Below are 6,000 nucleotides of genomic sequence, written 5' to 3' on the forward strand. Positions count from 1 at the left end.
ATAAGGAAATATTCCTGGTAATACAAGAAAAGGACTCCAGCGTCATGAGAAGTAAAAACCTCCCTTTTCTTGATTATTGAGCTAAGGCAGGAATCCAGGAAAGAGCATGAGGTAGCCATTAGCTGTTTAACAGGTAGCTTCCTTCCTGTGAGATGTCTGTCTGTGGTGGAGTTGCTGCTGATGCTGTGGTTTCTACTACTTTAGGCATCCAGGGGGAAGTCACTAATAAACAAGTTTCAAGTGATGTGTGCGCAGCATGATCCCAGCAGGTAATAATCAGAGCCCTTTCCCTTTACTGCTGAACATACTTTGCAGTACAGGGCTGGCACTGATGGGAAATGGCTTTTCACTGAGCTGTGTGGGCTGCCTCTAATGGTGGTCTGATGCTCACGTTGACGCATAATGTTTGTCCCCACTGGGTGCAATCGTTTTTTTTCAGCTAGATCAGCCACTCTTTCTTTCTTTTTTTTTCCCCTCCCTGTCTTGTCCCATCCCTCCCTAAACTGGAAGAAACCAAATGTATTGAACTTGATTTTCAAAAATGTTTTTTTCCCTTTGTGTTCTTAGCAAGTCATGCACATTATTCAAGTACAGGTAGGAGTGCATTGTTCAGCATTGGAAGCACAGTCACTGGCGAATGTCCAGAGAGGGCAGAGCCAGACTCCCTGACTGGCAGGCTTGGTGCTGTCTTTTAGTTATAACAGAAGCAGGGAACATTAGTCTTACCCTCACAGTGTGTTCAAAGCAATCGATGGGCTAGCTCAAATGTCTTTCTAGTATCATGCTATCTAGGGTGGGGGTGCTTGTGAGATGTCAGAAAAGTAGAGTCAGGGCTTGAATGAGAGACCTCCAAGGAAAAAGCAGGGTGCTGTCAGAAGTCACATTGGTGACTCAACAGTTGATGTTGTCCTCTCAGTCTTTGTGGAACCAATTTTCCTGCCTGTTAGATTGCACTGAGCTGCTTGAGATGCAGTAGTTTGCATGAGTAATAAACTGGGCTTCTGACTACTTTTGGTCTTTAAAGATGCCATGAATTTTTCAGCAAGAGCTGGAGTGTTCTCTCCAAGTTATGGCTAAATTCTAATTTGGTTAATTGCATTCTGCTCTGCCAACTCCTCCCCCCCCCCCGGCAGACTTAACTTTAGGTGATATTTTCGATTGTCCTAAATTATTTAGTGTTTGTATGATGCATGTATGATTAAATAGTTGCTTTATTATGCCCCAGCATTGGATGCATTTCATTGCTGGGAGAAATTAATCTTGTTTAAGTAAGTTTCATGTTTAGGGACAAAAGTTTCTATATATAATGTAAGATTCTGATGTGGGGAAGAGATTGAGATCATGAATTTCTTAAGTCCTATTTGTAATGGATGAAATACTCCTAGCTAAAAAGACTATCTGTCACTCAGGAATTCAATGTGGAGTTAAACTAATGCAAAACAGAAGTAGTGAATTTAAATAAACAACATCCCTTTGTAGGGTTTTACCGTAACAACTGTTTCTAGGACAGGCAGCGGTTTCCTTAAAATACAGGAACTTCTGAATTGGGATCTTTTTGGGTTGCAAATGTATTTGGGGAGAAGTTTAAAATACAGTATGTGTATAGTAGTTGGGGGGGGAAAAATGCTTGAATGAAAAGAGACTGTGTTAAGTTCTCAACCAGACAGCTGTTTGGTGTTCTCCAAGGTAGCTCTGAAAGATTGAAGTTGCACTTAGTCATCTAATATTGCTGTTCAAGAATTGGAATAGGTTATCGTATCCTGTCTGTCCCAACTCATTTCTCTCCCAATTGGGAAATCTCCCACTCTTGGGGATCAAATCATTCACCCTTTTATTTTTCTAGCCTTTAAATTTCTGGTGGTGGATGATGAGGTGGGGTTGAATAGTATGACTGGATTTCCCAGTGTTTGTTCCCAGTCATCCCAGCTCTTCTTTTAAGCAGTAGAATTAGTTTGCTACCTGGAGCTCCATTCACAATGGCCAGAGCAGCCCATGGAATTGTGCTGCTCTGAATAAAGTTTAATTGATAAGCCTGTGAGAGTGTGACCCATAAACCCCTTTTGGGCTTCACTTTTTTGTGTGATTTAGTCTTTTCCCCCACCACTTGACATTTTGACATGGGAAATTACACACACTAGGTATCCTACAGCAGTCGATTAAGGTCAAAGACTCAAGTGGAATACCAAACATGACACATCACCTGACAGGTTGAAATGGCAGGGCCCTGTAGTTTGTTTCTGCTTTAGTTGCATGTTGCAGGTTAACTTAGGTTTCATTTTATGAATATACAGGCCCAGGAATCCAGACTAATTGGTACTTAATAGTCCACCCTGTCTTACGTAGGCACCTTTATAAAAACAACTAAGATAGAGCTAGGTTGCTTTAAGAGTAATCATACTTTGCAATTTTATATGCCAACTTTCATCTATCTTTAAGTACTTTATAAATTAAATCTTACCAAGAGGACATGAGGTAAGTAAGTTGTATTCTCCCCATTTTACAGAGCAGTAAACTGAGTGACTTAGTCAATGTCACACCGTAAATCAGTGGCAGAACGAGGAAAAGAACCCAGCAGTCCTCACTCCCAGTTCTTTAATCATTATATTATACCTCCAGCTTTTTCCTGCAGCTGATTACTGACTAATATACTGATGATCTAATAAAGACCCATAAAGTGAGGCCCTTCAGCTTGATGGCCATGGTGAATTAAGGCCTGAATTGCATCCTGCTGCCTTCTATGCAGCTAAAATGCCAGAGCAATTTTAGCTTCAATTAAGTGACAACAAAATCCTCTTAGTACCTCCTTGCTAATCCCTCTTTTACTGCTGTACGAATGTTACCAAGTAGTCTTTTTCATCTTTAGCCCTAAAACAAGCGCAGCACATATGATGTTGCCACTGGTTTGTCATTCTATATTTAACATAACCTTGATTACACAGAGATCGACAAGTGGGTAGGGTCTGATAAGCAGTTCAAGTTCTCTGCATAGAAATAGCACCAAAATAGTTTGTGTTGTTTCTAATTGCAATGGACGAGCAGCCTGGCTCATTAATCCTCTCCTATCAGCAGTACATAACTTGTCTGCACCAGAATAGCCCTGATCTCAGCAATCCTGCATTCAGCCTTGGAGTTGTGTTTTCGACGTATTTGGAAAAGACAAGCTCCTATAGCGGGCCCAAAGGGATTTCCGCTCCACTGAGCTGGCTTTATATGGCTGAGCCAACACAGAACCCAGAGAGGTTTATGAAGGGTTATGTGTCCCTTCATAAAAAATACATCAGTGCAGCAGGGTGCATAATTCTGGTGAACTTTACACTGCATTAGCGAGCAACAGCACTGTGTGCTCTTTGGCACGGTGTCACAGACCGGGCGTAGTAGTGGCTGTGGGAAAGCTAGCTGGCTGTCACACTGCCTCACCTCTAGGGGTGAGTGAGTAGTTCAGTCTTTCTAATCATTCAGCCTTTGGCTAGTCAGGTTGTGAGGATGTGGACACCTGTCCACTAGGAACTAGACTGAGTCCCTCAGTGCTGTTTTGTGAAACTATGCAAAATGTTAGAGGGGGCAAATTCTGAGAAATGATGATTTTGTTGGCTTGAGGTGCTCCTGGCAGGGGGGGAGAGAAGGGAGGCGCTGTACAACACTTTTGTGAAGTAACCGTTTCTATGAAGGGAATAATTAGTACAGTTAACAGGTGACAGTCTCAACCCTTCCCCCCCACAGTGACTTAGGAACCTAAGTCCTATTTATCAGAGACTAAGGCCTGGATGCACAAAAGGGATGAGGTGCCTAAGTTCCTGTCTGGGGACCCCTGTGATTCACAAAACTCCTGCTGAACCCTGTGGGTACCTAAACGCACTCGGCACTTATGGTTTTCTTTTGCAATAAAAGTTCTTTATGTGCCCAAGTTCCTGCTTCTAAGCATGTGCACTGCAGCCTCACTCTAGGCCCCTGGACACCTGGCTCCTGCCTAAGGAGTGTGATTCATGAACCAGAAGAAGATAAGTGTTGGGCTGCCTAAGTCATGTGTGGGACCTGATCTGGTAGGCATGCTCAGAGGGCACCTACCACTGCAGGATCCTCCATGCAAGTTCACACAGACCAGCGGGGAGAAGATCCCCACATAACTTTTTTTAGCCCCAAGGTTAGGATACTTACCTGAGAGGAACCGCCCCCCCCCACATACACACACCTGAGGGGAAGAAGAGATTTGAACAGGGATCTGCCACCTTTTAGGTGACCACTCTAACCATTAGAGTGAGAGAGCCCTGCCTGAGAATATCCCATAGTCTCTCCTGTTGTACTCTGAATAAATAATTAGTCATCGAAGCAGGGGGACTGGGTGAGAGACAGCAAGCCCATGCCACAAGAATGGGAATGACTCTATTCTGGGGTGGGTAGGGTACTCACCTCAGAGATGGTAGATACTTAGTCAAATCCCTTCTACCCCTCAGGAAGATGGGGGACTCCCACATCCTAGGTGAGTGCCCTAATCACAGGGAGAAAAGTTAATGAGAGAAGTCTGCTGCCACTAGTGGCAGCCCTCCTCCTGGGCTTTTATTAGAATGGTGCAGGCGCCTAATGCCAAAAGAAGGTTTTGCAGCTGAGAATCCCCAAGCCTTTCCATGAATCCCAGACTTAGGCTCCTGTATCTGAGACAGGGGCAGGGTTCACCATGCACCACCTCTGGTCAGTAACTCCCATTGACTAGCCTAGGCAGCTTTCTCCTCTAGCATGCTGGTTTTTGTGAATCACTCTAAAGCTCCTCTCCCCATTCATTGTATAAGGGCTCAGTCTCCTAACTTGGGCTTTGTGAATCAGTGATTTTTTTTTTCTAGGCACCTAAAAGTTAGGCCTTGTGATGCTGAGCATCACACCACCTAACCTTAATCAATAGGACTTCATTGCCTAAGTCAGGCCCTTTTTGAAAACATTACCCAATGTTTTAAGAATCCTTTAGTGCTTAGGGCTCTTTGCACAAAGGTCTTGAAGCAATTAAAAAAGTAGGAGATATTAGCCCTCTAGTAAAGATGAGGAAACTGAGGCACAGAGCCCAAATGATGTGCCTACGTCCATATAATGCTATTATCAATTCCCAGAGGAGATATAATATTACTGTATATTCTGAGTTAGTTGAAAGAGGATAGTTGATCAAATATAAGGATAACTCTGGAAGGGAAAGAATAGATAAATGATACCACTATCCTGACTTCTGAATAGCTAAATAAGAGTTTGGATACAAATAACCTACAGATTGTAGCCTGGAGTGGGTTAATTTTTTATTTATTTAAAGAGATATACCTATCTCCTAGAACTGGAAGGAACTCTGAGGGGTCATTGAGTCCAGCCCCCTGACTTCACTAGCAGGACCAAGTACTGATTTTGCTGTAGGTCCCTAAGTGGCCCCTTCAAGGATTGAGCTCACAACCCTGGGTTTAGCAGGCCAATGCTCAAACCACTGAGCTATCCCTCCCCCCAAATTCCTCCTGAGGACGTGGAATATTTTTTCCTTATCTATTTTCTTCATATTATGTACACAGCTCCTGTTCACCTCGAATACAGAAGGGTCAGACAGCAAAAGCCACAGCATGGCTAAACAGCTGTGCACCCTCAGCCAGCCCCAGCAGTTTTGTGTGCTCTGGGCCCAATTTATCACAGTCCTTTGCCCCAGCTAGGGTTCCTCCCCTTCCTGGTTTACCCCCACCCCCATTTGAAAAGATCCACTTTGTTTAACATAAAAAGATTTAACCCTCTGCCCCTGCAAACATACAAAAGTACCCCATCCTGAGCTGAATGCCCCTTCACAGGGCTGGCTAGGGTTACCATATCTAGCCCAGATCCTCAATCACATAAATCACTGGAATAAAATATCAGCTTCCTTTTCTTACCATCTTTGTCTTAATGTTACTAAGATGAAAATCACAAATTTTATACATGGAAATCCAGGAATCATTATTGCAATGTAGCACTGAAAAGGTCTAGTATGGGAAAATCAGGTTAAGG

The sequence above is a fragment of the Mauremys mutica genome, chromosome 3, assembly GCF_020497125.1.
Source record: "Mauremys mutica isolate MM-2020 ecotype Southern chromosome 3, ASM2049712v1, whole genome shotgun sequence".
Taxonomy (NCBI): Eukaryota; Metazoa; Chordata; order Testudines; family Geoemydidae; genus Mauremys; species Mauremys mutica.